The sequence below is a fragment of the Oxyura jamaicensis genome, chromosome 7 (assembly GCF_011077185.1).
Source record: "Oxyura jamaicensis isolate SHBP4307 breed ruddy duck chromosome 7, BPBGC_Ojam_1.0, whole genome shotgun sequence".
NCBI lineage: Eukaryota > Metazoa > Chordata > Aves > Anseriformes > Anatidae > Oxyura > Oxyura jamaicensis.
Genome location: NC_048899.1, coordinates 20,113,813 through 20,134,974, shown reverse-complemented (window position 1 = coordinate 20,134,974; position 21,162 = coordinate 20,113,813). Strand labels below are relative to the sequence as shown.

General features: G+C 38.4%; 1 protein-coding gene and 1 long non-coding RNA gene across 4 annotated transcripts in view; one reads left to right on the top strand and one right to left on the bottom strand.

Moving 5' to 3' along the window:
- Positions 1-694, bottom strand: part of LOC118170325 — a 78,687-nt gene extending 77,993 nt beyond the window's left edge. Inside the window, exon 1 of the long non-coding RNA XR_004752644.1 lies at positions 572-694. This is a non-coding gene — a long non-coding RNA (uncharacterized LOC118170325). The remainder of the gene's footprint in view (positions 1-571) is intronic.
- The window catches only part of B3GALT1 (beta-1,3-galactosyltransferase 1), a 198,128-nt gene that overhangs the window by 161,187 nt on the left and 15,779 nt on the right, over positions 1-21,162 (top strand). The window lies entirely within an intron of this gene.

The following is a 21,162-nucleotide window of genomic DNA, read 5'->3' as shown; positions in this document are numbered from 1 at the left end:
CTGGTTACCATTGCAAAATGCAGCAGTCTCATACTGCAAACATCTGCATAAGAAAAGGCTCTTCCTACTGTGTATGCTTTACACAGATTGAACTTTCTACTCTGTGCCTTTTTTACTGTGTAGCTACTGAGTCAGAGTATCCCCAAACCTATCAGAAATTATGAAACTGCAGTATTCATAACATCGTACATCACTAGAGGCCTTGGTATGTATTTTTCACAGTGGAAAACAACAGAAAGTGAAAGAACAAGCACCACTTCTGTACTGCATTTCTCATGAGCCATTTCTTTATAACACCATATACTGTTATTCCAGATACATATTTAATTACGCACAATAAATCTTTCTCTAATGTACATGTAAGAGAACCCCACTATGCTAGAATTCATAACATAAATAGCAGCATTTTACTTTTGTACCACAGAGATAAATCATCTTGCTAATTGGATTCTCACATTTGGGCATCAGCCTTTAATCTTATGCTTCATTGACCAGGAAACAGTTGCATTTTTTTCTGGGATTCCTAATTGTGATATACCTCTCTGGTAGTATAATAGTCAATCAAACCCACCTGATTCTTAAGATTTTCTGATATGAAGTGGTGGCTGAGGAAATCAAAGGTATCCCAGCTGTGAATTATCCTTCCCTCACTGCATCCTTTAGATGAGGTTTGTAGGAAAAGTAGGAATTTAATGACCATTGTGTCCCATTGTTGGTCCATATTATACCCGAGCAAATGATGTAAAATAAAATATTAGCTTCCTTGAATATCTGCTTTTCAGATATTTACCTAATGAAATATTTATGCAGAAGCCTCAGTAATTTCTGAAATGGATAGAAGAGTTTTGGTTGTAAAAGACAGGGTAAAATTCTACAAGTAAAGCCATCTGTAGATCTACCCATAAATCAGTACACTGCAGTGATTTCAGTACAGTTCCAGATCAAAAACATCCCAGCACATTCATTTTTAAGCTGTTGTCAAGACTCATTGCTGTCAAGATCCACTGTAAAGTGAACCCTCGGAAAAAAAAAATATAAATAAATATATATACAGTTATATATATATATATAGTCATAAGTAATATTTTACAGTATCGGGGTTATAAACGCCTTTTTTTTTGCCTTTAACCTCTAGTTTAGATAAAGATTCCTAACTTTAAAAAAAAAAAAAAAAAAAAGTAATCGGACTACAATCGGACTTCTGCAACTGTTAAATATATTATTATTGGTACCATATTATGAAGTTCTTCAAGTTTGTTAGGGTTGTTTCAGAGACCCAGCTGCTAAATCACACAATAAATTACAGAAGCAGAAAATAATACAAAGAAATCCTCTACTAAAAAGAAGGAAAATAACAGAAGGGTGAGAGAGCAGTAGAATCACACTTGTACTCAACAGAGAATTTATCATCTTCCCCACAATGTATTCAGAACTCTCTGTATAATTCAGAAGGCTTACAGTAACTCATTTTATTCAGTCAACATTTTCTTTATTATATCATCAGTATTTCTTCAATTTTAATACTAGTTAGGAAATGACTGAGTAAATGCCTAGTCCACTGTGTTAAGTTTATTGCCATTTTTCTTCTTAATTTCTCAAAGTACCACCAGTGTTTTGTTTTAGATTTTAAAATCACCTACTTGACTTTCTCTGGACACTTTAGCATTTCTTTAGAATATTCAGGTATTTGAGCTTTGTTAGCATTAATAGAAGACAAATTTGAAAATAATGTATGAGTATTCACAGAAATAGAATGGTAAATTCATACACACAGACCTGTTTTATAAACAATTGCAACCTTATCCAATTAATAAAGCACAATGATTTTGTTTATATGACCAAGTGCAGCTAAGTAGAACAGCTTAATTTTTGAAAATTTGCCATTCTTTGAGATAAAAGCTCAAAAGACATTTTACTAAATAAACACGAAAACTGTTAAGAAATCACAATCTAATTATTGATGATGCACAAACAGAAAGAGACTACCACTAATCATATAAATTATTCATTCCACAAGCTGTAGGCACAACTAAGACAATATATATTGATGAATTCCCCATTTAGTTACTTTTTAGGCAAACTATAATGTCAATTTTCATTATTTATATGTAACTCCATTTAATGCTACAATTCATGCTTCTTAAAGCATTACAAGCACAGTCACCACTACTAAAAATGTGTATCTGCTAAAAGTTATCACTCAGAAATTAAAAATGGGAAATATAGTATCTTAGCAAATATATTGATAAATTTCATCTTTTACATGGTATCCATCTTACTTATACAAGGGACATAGAATGAAAAGGTGGCCCATCTTCGTTGTAAAATCCCTGTAGTGAAAGAGTCTTAGACTGTGCATGAATAAGTTTACTTTTGATGTAAAAATGTTCATTTGCTTCATGTATATCCATCCGTCTGCAGGATCACAAATAAAACAGACAGAGATCCATTTCAAACAACAGGACACAGCAACACTAACATTTCAACAAGTTGAAGGGTTTTCATAGGGTCTGGAGGCCCTGGACAAGTGCATACCATGTGCACTTATGTATTAAGTTCAACATATCATTATTACACATGTGAGATAACAACAGGCTTTCAACACCTCTCAAGCAAATCTCCTTGAATGCAGTCATGTGTGGGGTGGCATACCTCATGTGCTCTCCCTCCATCTGACATGCCCAGAAATAGATTTGCTGTCCTGGGGGGTGAAAATAAATTCATATAAATTCAGGGCTTGAAAATGTTGCACTATGTCTTCTCTATAATGTGAATTTTCATTGCCTTAAAATGGGACTGTAGTCTATTATCTCACCTGCTCTCAAGTAGTGGTGTTGTATGGAGCCTGTCTTCAGCACTGGGCATTATACCAGACAGCTGAGCAGGTTGTGGGGAAGACAGCAGCATAACCTAACATGCATTTATGGTTAACCCATGATGACAGATTTCCATTCAGAGAAGATTTTGGATCTAGGAATGCAATTTGAAAATGTAAAACTTCAGACTTCCACTGTGACTACAGGGGCTCAACCTCAATAGGGCAACAAAACTTTTCATCACCTGAAATCTTGCCCTGTGTAAATCCTACAGGATTTATAGAATTACATTCCTAGTGGCTTTCTAAAGTCTCACTGCTGTATAATTCTTTACTTTTGAGCTTCTTTTTCACCTTCTTTCAACCACAAAAGCTTCCTCAAACCCATGCAAATCTATCTTGAAATGCGGATTAGCTCTCTCATGTTTAATGAAAGTCTACTTAAATTATTTTTCAGCTTTATTATCACCAAATATTGTGAAGTCTTCCAACGAATAGAACGTGTCTCTATTCTGTTCAAGCAAATCCACTTGAATGTTAACATTTTAACGGCTTATTTAGAATATAACTAATACACATATAGAACATCCAGACTTTGTTCCACAGAAGCAAATGAAACAGGAACCATTGATGTATTCCCTGTTGTATTGCAAATCAGAAACGCACTTTAGTTCCTTCATTGTACTTTGCATAATATTATCCATGAGACTTTCCCTGTTTACTTTTCATGATTACACAGTCAGGCTTTACTCAAATCTCGGATCAATCTGTCTCACAGGACATCAGAAAGGGCTGAATAACTCAAAGGACCCCAACTCGCATTCTCATTCTTAAACTTGCATCACAAATCTGGAAACAATTTCACACATGAATACCTTTATAAACCGCTATAATTTGATTAAACCTGCCTAGATGGGACTAGCTGTGCTGGTGACCAAGCAAAGCCACAACAGCCACAACACCTCAAGGCATCACAGCACCTCAACCCCTAAGATGGCCGCCACCCCTCAGGGTGCACCTTCCTCCTCCCTGGACAAGGGCTGATGGAAACACCCCAGCGACCGATGGCTGTGCTCTGATCGGCCGGCAGGCCGGCACACAGCTCCCACCAGGCTGGGTGGCAAGGCCTCAGCTCTGAGGGGTCCCTGTGTGGGGGCAGAGGCCACCCTCAGGAGCCTTGCCGGAGGGGCGCCAGCGATGCCTGACGTCAAGGCAATGCCACCGAGACAAAAATATCTCTTTGTTCCCCCCCCCCCCCTTTCTTTTTTAAATCTTTGCATGCATGCTGTGTTATCAGCCTTTTCAGATCATCCCTAAATTTAGTTCCAGATTTACTTTTTTTGACAGCAATGCCACTCATATTTTGCATTTTGTCAGCAGAGAAGCACAGCACTAAACTATTTCTAGTTAATGTCACATCCCAGTTCAAGTTTTATTTCCAGCTCTATCGGAGAGATCTTAAATTCTAACCAATCTGCTTTGATCGGATTTTATTTTAAATTCAGAAACATATTCCTATTCAGGCTGATTTTATTTTAAATTCAAAAACGTATTCCTATTTGGGCTTATAAACATCTTCCACATTTTTCTGCCTACAGGGTCCATATTTAGAGCCTTAAATACTTGATAGCATCCTATTAAAACAAACAAACAAAATCTATAATCATTTAGAGAACAGTTCAAGAAAAAAAAAAATAAAAAAAAAATAATAATAATAAAAAAATCCTCACAGTCCTGAACTGCTAAAACCTCTGCACAGCTATGCAACTTCTCTCTGTCTCTCAAAAATTGATTTTCAGGGCTTTGGCATGAGCCTTTGCAGTGCTTAAGACAAATGGATTATATTATTGAATCCAGCCCTCAGCAACCTCATTTTGAAATAAATCAAAGCCAGAACTATTCTTTCCTGCAGGCCCACTAAAAACCTGGAGAGCAAGAGAATTATCACCTTCACAAAAATAAAGCATAAATTTTCTGTGATGAGAGCAACATATGAAACACTATTAGTTTGTTTATAACACTTAAATGGAAAATGCAGATAACAGAAAAACACAAATAGCCTGAAGGTACATACATAGTCATAGTCAATTAAGCAAAATTCATTGAAAAATTATACTGCAAAGTTGACATTTAACATGTAGCTGTGATGTGCTTCAGTTTGATTTTGTCCAAAGTCTGGAAAATAAGGTCAAGATTGGTTTCTGGAGATTTGTTCTGAGAAAACTGTTGTAATAATCTCACACTATCCTAAAAGAGAGCATTTTCTGCTTGCTCAACAAAATCCTGGTTAGAAAAAAATATGCAATTTAAAAATTCAAGTTGAATTGTAACATTCAAACACAGTTAATCATATTTATATATGCTTATATAGTTCTCCCTACATGCACATTCATAAACATTCACACACAAATGTGTTACACAGCCACAGGTTCAGTGAATCGCGTCACTTTCCCACCCACATGTGAGTAACTAACAGGCACCGGCTAATCCTTTACTTTCTCTCACACCTGCACAGTTTACAAGCTGGGATGGTTATGGCTAGTTCTCCCATCCCTTGCATTACTAATTTACTACTGTGCAAAGCAGCTATCATTTAGATGAAATCTGAGGCTGCTGACACCTTGGGAACTGACATCACTGAGGTTTCCCTCCAGCTATACTGCTGTTTGGTGGGCACTGACTTTCTACTCTATGTCTTGAACTCATTAAAACCATTTGCTCTACTTTGTTCCAGACGTCCGTGGTTCTCCCAAGAGATCATAAATGGGGAGTATAACTCACCATTCACACAGCTCCCCTGCCAGTGTCCTGTGACCAATACTACCTGTTTACCAGCAACTGCAAGAGGCAGCTGCATTGATTTCTGCCTGCCAGGAGAATCCTACTGGGGGCTTGAATCTGAGCACTTGTACAAAATCATAAAAACATTAGTACAGAGAGGAGGGGCATAAAGGCCATACTTGGTATTACAGGCATGGTAACAGTACAGGCAGTTTCAGATTTTTCCTTACGGCATCAGCAGCACTCTGGCTTGCTCTTAGTGTGTCAAGAATATACTATTCAGCTACATTTGCAGATGCAGCTGAGAGAATGTAAGAGGTTTCCCTGAAAATTGCAACTTTAAGACATGATTTCCTGCATTTCTAATGTTTAGAAGGATAAGGGTGTTTTTATTGTTGTTGCTTCACATGTTCTTGCAAATTCGCACACTTTTCAAGTAATGATGGCAAACAGATAGTCTAGGAGCCTGATGTGACCTGAGTCTTCCAGGTGGGTGGAGGTGTCAGCTAAGAAAGCCAGCCAGAAAAACTTGAACTTGATTGCATCTAGCAGGTTTCACAGGTAAATGTAGTGGTCTGGCCTATCTACCTGGCTGGGAATGAAGGTGGCTCTTAGCACACAAAGGTTGGCCTTCCACAGCTTCAGCTGTTCACACTTGACTCTAACCTTAGTTTTAAATTGCATCTCTTAAGCTCCTGAGTTGTTTTAGCAGTGTTAGATCAGATTTCCTGTCTCCTTTGTGAATGTTGTACTGTTTTCATCTAAGCAGGTATCCCCGAGCTCCTCTTGACCCAATCAATTATAGAACTCGTTTTTCTTGTGACCAAGCTCCATTTTCCCTTTGATCCCTTTAACCAGACTACATTTGCTCTCTGTGAGGTGAGAAGGAGAGAAGTAGCTGGGGGCATTTTGTTGCTCTGTGACTCTCTGGAAGAAAGGAAGTTGCCAGAATAAAAATACATATCTGGCATGCATTCAGAAAGGCCCATACAGCTTCTGTGTACAGTAGAAAGTGATCAGAGCCAAGGGGTCCTGTGTTCCACTTTTTGTGTATGCAAAACTTGGGGCAATGCAATGCACCTACTCACTGACTGACAGGTCCATCAGTGTGATATGAGCCACAGTTGCTCATGGAAGGGTAACTCAGTGCAGATTCTCTGTCCAAAGTTTTTCTATGCATAATATCCACTTCTGCAGAAATATATTGATACCTAAAACCAGATTATTGTGTGTTTTTTTTTACTACATAAAGCTGAACACATGGAGATAATCATGCCTTTCTATTCTGAATCAATATTTATACCAGTGACTTTCCACACAATATCAATCCATCTTCCTCTCAGTTTGTTTTACCCTAAATTATGTCTTAGACCAAATCCTCCGAGTTTCTGAGATCTGCACAAAATCATCATCTCACCACGTCTCCCACTTGCTATACCCCACATGTGTCCCAGAGCATTGCCTGTCCCTTAGAGGCTGCACAGCTCCGTACTACTGTCACTTTATCATAAAGATGTTGTTCCGCTGTCCTGGTGAAGGATGCAGCACTTACCCAATTAAATTAAAAATTCAGTGATAGTTTGGGATCCAGCTGTGGCCCAGGATAGACAGGTCCAGTGAGGCTAAGAAACTAGTCCCTTCTTCTGGGTGCCACAACTGCTGCTGGCACTCTGTACTTTAAAAAAAAAAAAAAAAAAAAGATTCCTCAGAAGCTGGGTTTTAAACTTACATGTAGGTTATTTTTCACACTCAGATAAGGTGTTAAAATCTGAGGAAATAATCTTCCATTTTTTTCTGCGAGGTCATACTGTATTACCATAAAATGAACATTTAAAAAAAAAAAAAAAAAAAAAGTTCCTATATGTTCAGGCTTGTATGTGACATACTAACTTGTGTAAATAAGAATCATATTCATTCAGAGTTAAGATAGTGATGGTGATGATGATAATGTCACTGTTCTGGTATTTTACTATGAAATGTTGTTAGTTTATCTTAAAAACAAACAAAAAAAACTTACAAAAATAATTTTCCTCTTCAACTTTTTTTTTTCTTTTTTTTTTTTTTTAAATTCTGTCTGGTAAAAATGAGTCCAACACACTTTACTTTGTTCATTTGACAAAAAAAAAAAAAAAAAAAGCTTTCCTCTTGTATGAGAAGTAGTATCAGATCTCAAGTTCTGTAATGAGCTGTAATGAGGTGCTGAAGATGCAATGAAGAAACAGGCCCAAAATTTCAACACTAGTAGTTGCAATTTTCTGCAAAACTCCTGAAAGCTCAAAGTTTCCTATTTCAGGTCAATGCATAAATTATAATTTAATTTTATTGTGACTTTCACTGTGTTCCCAGAAGCAATCAGAGCTATAATTTGCCATTTTAGTCTAAATGGAAAGAGCACATTTTGCTCTCACTTAACCATGTAACCTCATTGACTTCAGTGAAACAAGGCAGCATGAGAACAAGACAAGTCTAACTGCAGTTATGGTATGTACATAGAACATTATATTCACTATTTATGATACAATGACAACATTTTGAAGTGAGAGGTCAAGGCTGATCCTATTGTATTAGAGCATAAAGATAAATTTGTTCAAAGGAGCAGTAAAAGTACATTGCATATAACTGTTCTGCTTTACTGTATTTCATTTGTAAACATTTCCATTTGGTACTCCAAACTATCAAGTTAATGAAAAATAATAATAAACTACCTTACTGCTGTGCTTTAGGTTAGAGGATGGTTACAGCATGTCGTGGTTCTGCTGTTTAATTTAAATCAATTGATATAAAGGGAAATTTAAGGGCCTTTTTTGGAAACATTTCTTATGGAGAGAGAACATACAGAGCCATGCTATGCTATATAAGCTGCCCACAAAGCAGTGTTTCAAAGCAAATGCTAGGACACTAAATAATGACTGAAAAGAAGGCTTGCTCCAACTCCAGTGAAAGGATAAAACCACTTCAGGCTCTGCAGGGAATCTTTAGAGCTTGAATTTTCACATCCTCACTCCCCTTCCCTTCCCACAGCTTCGGCAGCCCCGGGAGTGAGAATCACGTTCAAAGGCAGTTACCCGCTCTGTCCATTTGCAGTAGGAAATAAAGACCATTTTGAAACTGCTTCACTCAAGCATGCAGACAAGGCCTCCATGGCTGGGGTCTCTGCCAGTGCAACAAATGGCTGCTGGGTGCCAAAACACCTCAGTCAGCCGCTCGCTGCTGCAGCGGGTAGGCCTGCCGTCAACTTTCAGACCCTACCAGCAGCCAGGCCCCAGCCCACGCTCTGAGGGCATGCCTGTGCCTGCACCCACCTCACCCCCTCCTCGCCCAGCCCTGAGAAAGCATGCTGCTGTCCTGACGGCACGTCAGCCCTGCGACTGGGCATCCGCAGCTTGTCCTTTGCCCATACTATATACTGATGCAAAGCCACATGGAGATTTAGATTACTTTGTTCTCTTCCCTATGCTTTCTATTAAACCACGTTTATAGAGGATTATAAAGAGCTGGTAAGTAAGGCTCCAGTAATAATGGGAAACAATCATTCAAATGCTTTAGATAATACTGGAAGAATTTAGGCCCATTTTCCTCACACAGAATCAGAGGAATAAAGCGGTTCACTAAAGGGTGAGTCAACTGGCAGGCACAGCCTCAGCTGGTGAAGGCAAAAGAGCATTCTGCTGGCAGACATAAGCTTTCCCTGCACGCACTGTGCACTAGAGCCACGTGGCTGTGGCTGGCCATGAGGAGGAATCAGAGGAAGCCCAGGTCTGTTTGAGGAATATACCCTCAAAAAATGACAAACATACCCTAAAGCTTCCATAACTCTCCAAAGATTGCAACCTTCCCCTCCCAGTACTTCCCCTCTCACTATCACCACCCCTCAAAAAAAAAGACTTAGGTATGTTTTCTGACAAGCAACTACACTTTCTTACTAACAAGCTCTGAAGTACATACAATTAACAACATACCCATAGCCTCCTTTCTCCCCACCCTGAAAAACTGCCTGTCCCTGAACTGGAGGACAGTAGCTACTGTCAGAGAGTGCAATCATCACCTGCACGCTTGTGAGAAGAGCGCAGAACTGCCTGGCATCTCTCTTTCCAAGTTTGTGGCTAAATGCTAAAAGTGACCCAAAAGACTGTAGAAGGAGAGAAAGCCTGTCAGCTCACTTAGTACAGCTGACTGCAAATGCATGATAAATTACAATTCCCGATGCTTTTCCAGACTAGCTTTAAAATCCTCAAGTGATTGGATGTAATCTATTATTGGAATAATAACATGAGCATCATTAGAGAAGTGTATTTCATGAAATTGAAAGGTTTAAAAAGCACAGCTACTGCACAGAATTTGTACTGCTTTATTTGGCAGTCTATGTTGTACAGCTGTCCCTAATAGGGTCATTTCTATAGCAAGTGTATGGTAGTTTGTACTTGAGGATGATACAAAGTTTGCAATAGCACTCCAAAAACATTCCGCATTATAAAATCACTCAGCAGAGTGATTTGCTTGCTATGTGAGGTGATTGGATAGTGTTCTGAAAAGCTCAATTTCACTTCTATTGAAATGCCTTGGCTTTCAAAGTGCTTAATCTTATTTTTTCTATGAAAGACGTGTCATCTGGTCTGTCATTAATGTTCTGGTGAAGGGTAGAACTTTTTTTCTCTTTCATCATCTTCGTAAAGTTCACACAATCGCTTGTATCAAACTACCACAAATTTGAGATTTTAAGCTTAAGCCTGACAACAGAAATGTCAGTTCTCTGTTCAGACGTGGCAAGGACATCTGAAAGCTAGGCAACATTAAACAAACATCCTTTTACTTCTGTCCTGCATGGAGGTTCATCAAATTAGTAGCCAGTAACAACTAAAAACTATCAGTCTGGCTTTTAGCTGGTGATGCATCTCTCCTTGACCTGGCAGCATCAAAACTTTCAGTGCTTCACTTCACAAGCTGAATAAGTGTCTAATATGGAGAGAAATTTTAGATCAAAATGAGACATTTGAAATAAAATGCTCTAAATAGCCCATCAAGATATACTTGCACTAGTAAGCATTCATAGACAATTATTTCTGTTGTTTATATCCTGTCAGTACTGCGTAAAACGAGATGCTATTAAATCAGGTTATATCCCTGAACTGGAAAGCTTAGACTAATGAAAACAAACAAAACCGACCTGCAACACAAAGCAAAACAAGTTACATAAAACTAGAAATGGAGATAAAAATATGTAAGGTAGGAAGGATAATGAGAACTAATTAATGAATTTTCTAAGTAAGCTTCTGTTTGTAGGGAGAAGTAACACATTTGTGAGACAGTATTAAACAGCAGACAATAGAACAGACATGGTTTTAGGTATGCAACACCAGCAAGGCCTGAAAAAGAAACCACAGACTTCAGACTAAGGACAGCTTGCAAACAAATCTCTATCTTTAAATTAATTATGGTAATCACTTAAAATTTTTGAAAGAAAAAACACCTTTGGAGAAGAAGGGAATGTCAGCAAAAAGAAAGATGATTAGCTCCTGTGGGATAAGCTCAACAGATAAGCAATTAATTATTATCTTTGCAACACTGAAGGTGTCTAACGAAGAAAACTGCAATATGCTTTAAAAAAAAATAAAAATTAAAATGTATCTATTGAATAATTATTTGTATCTAAGAATGCTGAGAAATTGGTTTTCTAGGCTCTTCTTCTATGTAAGGATGAGGTTAGAGATTAATCTGTATTCTAATAACTATTCGGTCTTGTCTTTTCTCACATAATTGAATGAATTAACTCAGTGCAAAGGGTTCTTTCATTTTCTCTAAAGAGTTGTCCCAGGGACCTCTAATGTAATGGATGAAGTGTGTTTCACCATGGAAATCATGTGTATATGAGCCAGGGATTCTTCATGATAGGAAGCACTTCTTGTAGTGGTTTTGCATCTATTTCATGGCTAATGTCGGGTTTATTTGGTAAACTGGTCTGTAAGAAGTTTCTGATGATGACAGTGGCAAGAAACAGCGTGTTGGTAGGAGGCAGGGAGAGAGATCTCTGAAAAAGTTATTTCACTGTATGATCTACTGTGAGAAGAAATTATAATTTGAATAGACTCAGCATCTAGTTAACTTCCCTGCTGTCTTATATCAAATGTAAATATCAAACGAATTACATTCTTGTTAACAGACTTGCTTGAAACAGATTGGGTCAAAATGCAGAGATTTGTACACCGCAAGCCACCCAAAATATATTTCCAGTTTTATTATATTGCAGTTTTTTTCAAGGAACTTTTTAAAGGAAGTCTTCCCTGAGTCACAAATATTCACTTCCTTTGATACGGAGATTTTTCCCCCCTCTAATTTTGTTCTCTTAAAAAGAACAAATAGATTTTTGGAACAAAAGAAAACTGGGCAGTAGGTCTGCCACTATAAAGGAGGAGTGGAATGGAAGACAGAGCAAAGCATAAGAAATGGAACAATGAGCTTCCTGGAAATCTCAGCATCTCTTTCAAACCCCCACTAGTAACAGAAGCAGAGTTCAGAATGATTCCAATGGGAGTTGTGTCTGCATAAGGATAATGAGACCAGAAATATCTTTGAATAAGAAATAGCCCAACTATAAGATAATTACCTGACACCAGAACTTTTAAGAGTAAAATGAGACATTTTCTTTTGAAGTTTTAAAAGAATTCTAAATCTAAACCTATTGACTTAAGCAATGTTCTGCTTATTTTATTCTGAACCTTCAATATGACCAAATAAAAAACACTCCTGGTCAGAGCTGCTCAACAACTGAATTTGACTTAACATTTTTAAACATAGATATTTGAAGTCTACATTCAAATTTCCAAGTTTAAGTGATATGCATTTTAGAAAACTGGAGGAAAAATGATTCCCTGAATTGACAACTTGTCCAACAGAAACCTGAAGCAAGCAAGGTGATGCGGAGACCTTCATTCAGTGCCCCTGATCCTCCTTGTTTGAGAATGCTGCCTGAGCAACAAACAATGGCAAGGAACCCGTATTGCAGTCCTGCATTGTACTTGCTTGAAGACAGCATAAAAGAATCTGTATTCACAGCAATCTAAAGCAATCTAACATATTACATAAAACGCAGACAAATAGCCATAACACCAGAGGTTGAAGGAGACAACGTGCCCAGATGTTGAGGCTTTTGGGAGGCTGGAGAATGCTAGAAAAGTTGTGAAAAGGACTTGGCATCCTACATGCACATGCATACACAAGTATAAATGCACTAACTCGCAACAGAGATCAGCTTTGGCTTGTACTGAGTCCATGGTTTTACAAACCTGGTGCCCACGCTTCACAAAGGAAGTGAGCGCTGATATTTCCAAATAACTGCCTGCAATTTATGTCCTTCCATTAGGCTTTGATGTGTATGTGTGGTTTTGAAAACATTGTCCAGAACTGCTCTGCTAAAATACTTCATTATTTTCAATGCTTAGCATGGTTATAACTGAAAACAAACAAGCAAAATAAAACAGCTTTTATAGGCTGCTTTTTTGTTTGTTTGTTTGTTTGTTTGTTTTCCAAGTGATTGGAAGCAACTGTTCATTCAAAGTTCAGAAAAGACAGTCCCTCCAACAGTGCTAGAGAAATTTGGAAGGGGAACTTTTATTATAAAATGGAAGGGCAGGAACCCTGGCGATGTAACTGACAATATGATCAGACGTTCAGCTTTACACAGTGTGTGCCAGCATCATCCGTGTTAGATCACCGACACGGGTGATTTTCTGATAGACAAATAGCATTGTCACTAGAGTGTGCATTAGACAACTGCTGGGTACATTTCTTTTGATAACTTCAGCTGTAACCTTATCTCAGATCTTAATTTTAAAATCTGAAGCTGTCATTTGTCTGAGAGGTGTTTAGGCTTGCTTTAAAATCATTACACTTTTAATGCTAACCTGCTGGCACTAAGAAGCATTTGCAGTGAATGTTTTATTCAACAAGACTTAAGAGAGAGTTTTGTCAGATGTGCTTCCTGTCATCCTTTATTACATTAGATCTTTTGATATTTGAGCAGAAGACTTAGAAATAAAGATGAAGGTCAGTGAAATGGGAGGAATATAAAATTTCTTTCATTATTCCTGTTTTCATATTGTCTATCAAAACCGTAATTTGAAAATGTCAGATAACAAGGGTTTCATTTTTAATTGCTTAACTGTATCATACTACAATAACTTAATGACTATACGGAATATTTATCATGAGAAACAGGGATTACAGTCAGACAGTTCTCCTAGATTACTGTTCATTATACAGGCAATTCAAGTCTAGTTATGCAGCTTGTGTGATTTGGTATTTTCAAATGAATGTTCCCATATATTAGAAAACAAAAGCAAATATTGAAAGGTTTAGGGTTCAGATGAGCATCTTAATTTTTGAGACTGTAATAGTGAGCTGTAAATCTCAAGTGAGATTTCTTCAGATATTCAAGTGCTTACATTCCTAGCCATGCACAGAAATCAAAAATAGGATATATTTAAGTATTTTGAACTTTTAAAATGTAATTAAAAAAAAAAAAAAAAAAAACTACTTTTGCATCTGAAGATATTCAGATCTAAATTTATATGGCTGTTGGGGTTCCATCCCTATCTAGAGTCCAATCATTAATTTTCCCATCACTTTAAACAATATCCTCATTAAATCAGATGCAGATTTTTAGCTAAAGCCCCCCCCCCCCCAAAAAAAAAATGAAAGTTGCACTGATCCACAGCTGCTGCAACTGCTATTGCAACTATCTAATGAGTTATATTAGACTCTAGATGTCTACTTTTACATCTGCCTCAACATTTCCATTACTAACACCAACCAACTTAAAGAGTCATTTCATCAGAAGCAGACTATTTTCCTTCCCAGTGCAGACTAGATGTAGCAGTTGATACAAAGGAGCTGTATGTGCAGTGGCTGCTGTACCTTAATTGTCATTTGGGAGAATCTGAGTGTGACTTTATTTTGACTACTTTCTCTCATTTTTGTGCTGCAAGTAAATCACGACAGAGAGCAAAGCACAAAACAGAGTGGACTTTTATACAGGAGCATCAGAAGTCCACCATCAGGATTTTTACAATTCTGTTTGTGGTTTGAGGTCTGCTTATTTTTGACATTGTTCTAATGCAGAGTAGAGACTCTAAAGGCCTTATTTACTTTGAAAATAATGGTGTTCATATTAAAATGCTTGAGGACATGAAAATCTTGACCCAGGTACAGCCCAGTTCCTTGCTACCATTTGTTGTAAAGTTTAGCTGCTACCATAGTCCCAACAAATTAAGAAGACAGCATCTTGCTTCTAAAAAAAATGTTTTATAGCAGTGACAGGCAGACGTGCTGGACGTGGTGATGGGACAGAGGTGACAACGACAAGTTTAAAGGTAGCAATGTAAAAGAATGTATAGTCATTGGTGAGTTTAAAAGTGCAGGCCCTCTTTGACTTAGCCTTAATATTTACAAGATACGATACCATATACAAGGATTATAACATTCCCATCTGGTATTTGAAATCCCAGAAGCCTGAATGGCTCTTTAAATGGATCATATATTAAAATAGGAAAAGCCAGATGCTTCATTCACAAAGTCAGTGTGCTGCATCTTCTTAAAATCCAAGAGCTGCCTCTGCTAAATGTGGTCTGTCAGTATCGAACCATTTATCAGTTAAACAGCATAACCTTTACCAGAGAAGTAAAGCATTGTGTGTTGTGAGATATAAACAGGCATGCACTGCCCAGGCCAATTATAGGCACAGGAGGCAGAAAACCAGGCATCGACATGACTTTCAAAGGACTTTGGTAAATTAGCCTTTCCAGAGAAGACAGGCTGCACTTCTCACATTTGGAGTCTGTGGCCTCACAGTCACTGCTGGCAGGGAGCTGCAGATGTCCAGTAGTTAACTAGCCTTCCATGAGGCAACACAGGGGCCTTAGTAAAAAGCTGTATTTCTTAGGACTATATCTAACATACCAGTCCAGGCTCTATTCAAAACACATGCTGACAAAAATAACTAATATCATAACAGGCCTGAAAACATACTAGAAACTTACTGTGGAGACAATTCAGAAGTATTTAATACCATTTTGTGTGCCCTTAAGGAGGACACTAAGCAACCCAGAGCTTGCAAACATCCAAAGGCTCATCCTAGTAGAGAGGAAACAGAGATGATAGCATGCCAGCAGCACAAGAAGTTTGAGACGCAACTCATTTATAGCTTTAAATGTCAAGGCTGTATCTTGGAACTGTATCCGTATGTGCACATGAACTTAGAGCTGAGAGAAGAACCAGCAGCAGAAAGGAAGAACCTCTCCTCAGCTAACCTCTGACAACATTGGTTGCATAAATGCTATTTACACAGCAAGGTCCAGACAGACTGCAATCAAAAAAATCTCACAAAATCAAGAAAAAAGACAGCCATTGTCCTGGCCAAAAACCCTTTCATTAGCCTCTAAGTAAGCACTGCACTCTAAGCCACATGCAAGCTCCGGGTCCATCTAGCGGACCTCAGCAATGAGATACCTGGGCTAGTTTTGTTCCCTGAAGGTCTTTTCCTGCGCACTAAGATACAAACAGCTGCATTGTTTGGGCAAAGTCTTTGCTGTAACACTCAATTCAAGATGCATCTGTAAAGGGCAGATGAAGAAAACTCCAGGTGATATTACCAGGCATCTATTGTAAACCTAAGAACTCCTCCCAGATGTGATGCCTGTAATTAAATATCCCATTTAGACAGAATGCAGAGCAGCAGATAAGCTGCATACTCAGTTTTAGCTGGCTGAAAGTACTTCTGCAATCACCTTGCTCTTGCTCATCAAGTCAATAAATTACTTAATATCCACTGGACATCAAGAAAAAGCGTCCATCAGGCAGGAGCGCAGAAAGTGTGTTATTAGGCTGCATGCAGTCACAATTAATATAAACACCTCACTGAGCACCTCTTGTACCATTCATTGCCCTTCAAAGTTTAGGAATTTTCCAGACTGTGAAACCCCCTGAAAAAGTTCAACTGCACGTATGTGTGCTCCATCACTTCTAAAAGTGAGACACAGGACAGGAACATTTGGTTTAATGGAAGCATGCCAAAACATAACGCTACCTGTGTTCACGTTGCTGCTACCCTAAACCTGTAGCAGCTGAAGTCATTGTTGACTTCTGAAATCTGGTCACAATTGTTGTGCTAAAACTGCTGCACTGACCAGCAATTGAATTAAAGACCAAGAGGAACTCCACACGGTCATCCTTAATGTGCTTCATCTCTTTGCCACTGCATTGCACTTTGGGGCCAAGCTGGGCAGTGTGGTGGCACCAGGATTCACCACTGCTTCCATGAAACAGGTACCCTGCTTCGCAGGTTGCTGGATGAGAGGGGATATACAAGCACTGCAATTGGAAACGAGACACCACCAAGCAGTCACTCCCATTCAATTCAGTTGCATTTAGATGGCCAAATTTTGTATAAAACTTGTAATAAAGGGATAGTAGATGTGCTAATCAAAAGTCTTTTTCCTAGGAAGAAAGAAAAGATTGAAACAAACTACAGCAGGTTGTTAGAATCTTGTGGTCTTGACAAAGTTGTATTGAAACACAAAGTCATAGTGCTAATTTTTTTTTTCTTTCATTCCCTGGCATTTAATCTCAAATGTCAATAGTAAAGCTATAACAAAATGAATTTAATAGGCTATGCAGGCACTCGAGATCAACTGCCAAATGGAAAAGAAAGGCAGAATTGAAATGCCCTGCTATATTACTTTTCTGCACGTATCAGAAAAAGTTACAGCTAAACAACTTCTGAAAAGTACTGCAAAATAAACTTCACTTCTGCACACAGGTTTTCAGAGACTTAAAGATTGCTGCTTGGCTCTCTGAACACTCCCCCATCCACACCTCCGTTTCACCCTGGGTGCAGCAGGATTTCTCGGGTGGGAAGGACTAGCAGAGACCCCGTCCCCCCGTCACTTTGCTCTTGTGGCGCTGGCACATTTTGGATTGGTGAGATACAGCCTGTGGGAGGGAGATGGGAGGAAGGGAGTGCAGAGATGGCTTTGCTACATCCAGGTCTCATCTCTGACCTCATGCCACAGCTGCACGCAGCCAGCCCCGCTGTAGAAGTCTGCCTGGGGGTGTCCTCACCAGCAAACCTCACCCAGGGAGCAGAGGAAGCAACCTCCTCCCCTCCCACCAAAGCTGCCTCATCATTTGGCAAAGCATGAAAGGTTCAGGATGAGAGAGAATGTGTTTGATAGTTTTACCCAGTGGCGATGACACCAGCAGAGATGATTTAATTGCTCTAGTACCTATTTTTCGGAGAGGTTTCCTATGAGGACTGTAAAACGCATAACCCATCCTCTGGAAGATTGCCCGTTCCCTCTGAAGGGCAGCTATTAAACAGCTGATGCCTGGGGGCACTGTTCTGTGATAGGGGCCTGCTTTATGAATGGTATGCGAGGCTACAGATGTCAGGTGCATAAAGACAACTCTCTGCAACCTCTCTCTCCCTCCAGAATTTGAACTACTGGAGTGTGCTGAAATTTTAAGACTTTCTTTGGTGTCTCCAGAGGTGTACAGGGAGAGGGTAGATGTCTTAGAATACAAAATCTTGTGCTGCAGTCTCTGGCTTTGTGATCCAAAGCAAACTTTTTTTGTCTTCCTTTTTATTTTATCTACAGGGGTGGCTGACAAATGACCTACCTCTCAATTCAATATATCTACTTTTAGAAACTTGCAGTTTTGTTCCTGTCACTGCTGGTTTCATCATTCCTCAAATTAAAAGATGATATGTCTAAACTTTTAGTTACTTGACCAAGGCAACTGAGAAATCATTTTTCACATATGATACAATCTGATGGCTTTTCTTCCATATGTGTCAGATACAGCCATAATTTACAGGTTGTTTCCTGCCAGCCAAGATCATAATTTGGCGTTGTCTGAGGCAGAAAATCCTTTTGGTGGTCCTAAAACAGCATATAGGGAACCTAAAAAATGTTTGTATATTTTGTCTGTTCTCATATCACTAAGATGTTGGAAATCTCATCTCTTCTCCTTCTAGACATCCTAAATTAGTAAGCCTACTATCATTTAGCTTGTCAGATTACTCTAAAAAACAGTTCTTGTTGTTTTGGAGGATGTTTGCCATTTTTTGTAGCTCATGGCAAAGTAATACTTTTACATGTGTTTTTCATACAAGCTGTCATTTTGAAATATCTAAAAAATATTATACGACATTGAATATCCTGCTCTGTCCTTCTACATGGCAAGGATATTTCTAGTAGTCTATTAAAAAGACACTGTATCACCATACTGAAATTGCTTTTATTGTCATAAATTCAGTACACTAATTCCAAGTCACCACCATTTTGTCTGGCTAGTCCCTGCAACAAAATGTGTTTCTGTTGAACAAGTTAAAGCTGGAAGATGAATGAGATGATTGACTTGCGCCAACATTTTTATTTTTAATCTCGAAACCTCTTCATATTGGAAGCTTTCTAGATTACTGTGAATACATTGTGTATACATGCCACTCCCAGGGGTTCACTTTTTCCCTAGATGTGTTTAATCATTCTCAAAAACCTGAGAATGAGACGGTGAATCATTCTACCATTTTGTTACCAGAAAAGGTGCAGAATATATCAGGTTTAGTTTGAAGACAAGTGTCAACAGGAAGAAGACTCAGATAAGGATCCAGTGAAAAACTACTCTAAGTAGAAAATTTGGTGATCCATCCCACCTCACTTTTATCACTATTTATTATACACCTTCATTTAGATGCAAGAAGTTATTTTTTCAAGTTTCCTGGGAAATCTCAAAGCCAAAATGTTTTTAAAAGGCAATAAATGACTTAATTGCAGCCATGGAAGTAAATTGTACACTAGAGAAAAATCACAGGCAAATCCAAAGCAAAACCAAAGCCGACCTGAGGAATGTTGTGGCTTAGCTTTGAGGTACAGAACTAAAAAGGATCAGCTGCATATTGGCTCTTACCATCCTACTGGTGGACACTTTAACCAATGTTTGGAGTGAAAACATACCAAATTTCATCACTCTCAAAACATTTGGATGGAACTTGTTAATACGGTTGGCCTGATGACAGAGGCTTGACCCTACGAGCAAGAAGTGCAAGGACCTGATGAGAGTGATTGATATGCTATCTTCAAAACTGTGCCTTGGGATTTCATTTTGCCACAATATTATATAACCCTTGGCAAGTGACAAGCAGTCTATCCCTCGTTACACCATCTGGAGGAAAAAACAACAGCAAAAAAGCCCTGACATACACATTCTGTTTTGGCAAAGGCACGTGTGGGAGAATTGCCTACCTGAGCCAAGAGCTGTCTTCTGCTTCTAAAAAGAATCTGGCTGATTCAGAAGCTTGTGACAGCCCCTCACCATGTTTTCATTTTACAACAAAATCAGAATATCACATCGATCTTTCAAGTAGCAGCACATTCTCCAACACTGTACTATTCATGCCCTTCAAAACTGCTATATGCACAAACAAGTTTCCTTTTAAAATCCAATTATGTTTCCAGTTTAAGTTCTGAAGTGATCTCAGGAGAGTCAAGGGATACAAAGAATCATTAGATATTGTGAAAACAAATTTTAAAAAAAATCAAAAAAAGGATAAGTGTGTTTGTTGTTTTGTTGTTTGTTTTTTGTTTTTTTTTTTAATTCTCAAATACTTGAATTGATTTCCAAAACATCCCAGCCATCACTGAAAGTTAAACCTAAATATTTAATAGGCAAGCAAAGGCTTTTTGTTTCATTACTTGTTTTCAACTGATGCAAGAACAGAGGAGCATCTGTATGGTCTTATTCCGGGGAAAAGAAACCTTGGGGATACTTCTATAATCTCAGGTACAAAAAGGGGAGCCCTCGGCCCTCTCACAATCATTTAGGTCAGGAGTGAGGCCATGAAAAGGGGTCTGCCTTACTTTGCAGCAGTCTTGTAAATATCTATATTGTCACATGTGAATGAACAAATAAAACCCCTTTTCCGCAGGAGGTGGGTGTGGCAAGGGGTAGAGAGAAAGGGAAGATGATCAGAAATAGGGGTTAAAGAACCCCTAGGAAAAGCTAAAGAAATAAAAATAAAAATAAAAATAAAGTAAATCATCTTGGAAAACTATTTGACCTTCATTTGATCCAGCCAGTGCACAGGGGGAAGAATGGGAATGGAATTATTTTCCCAAATTCATGTGTATTTTTCACAGAATGAATTAATGCCTCATTGAAAAGGTGATTTGCAGTTGGCATTTAAGGCAGCCTTGCTGCCTGGCTTTGGAATTATTCCCATTGTTGTTCACACAAAAGGAAAATAAACTCAACCACTTGGCTTCCTTTTCCCGCAAATGTATGTCTAAGATCACAGCTTAGAAAAGAAACTAAATGGCAGATGGCAACATCTCTGCAAAGTATGTGCACACTGAGCTATACAGGCTGGCAAATTAATTTGTTCAAAGAAAATGACAGAGAAAGAGAGGGCTTTTCTTAGAGTGTGAAAGAATGATAAAAAATTGAAGCTCTCTTTAGAAAGTCTTGGGCAGCTCTTTGACTATGCGTGTTGTTACCACACAGTCAAAAGAAAATAT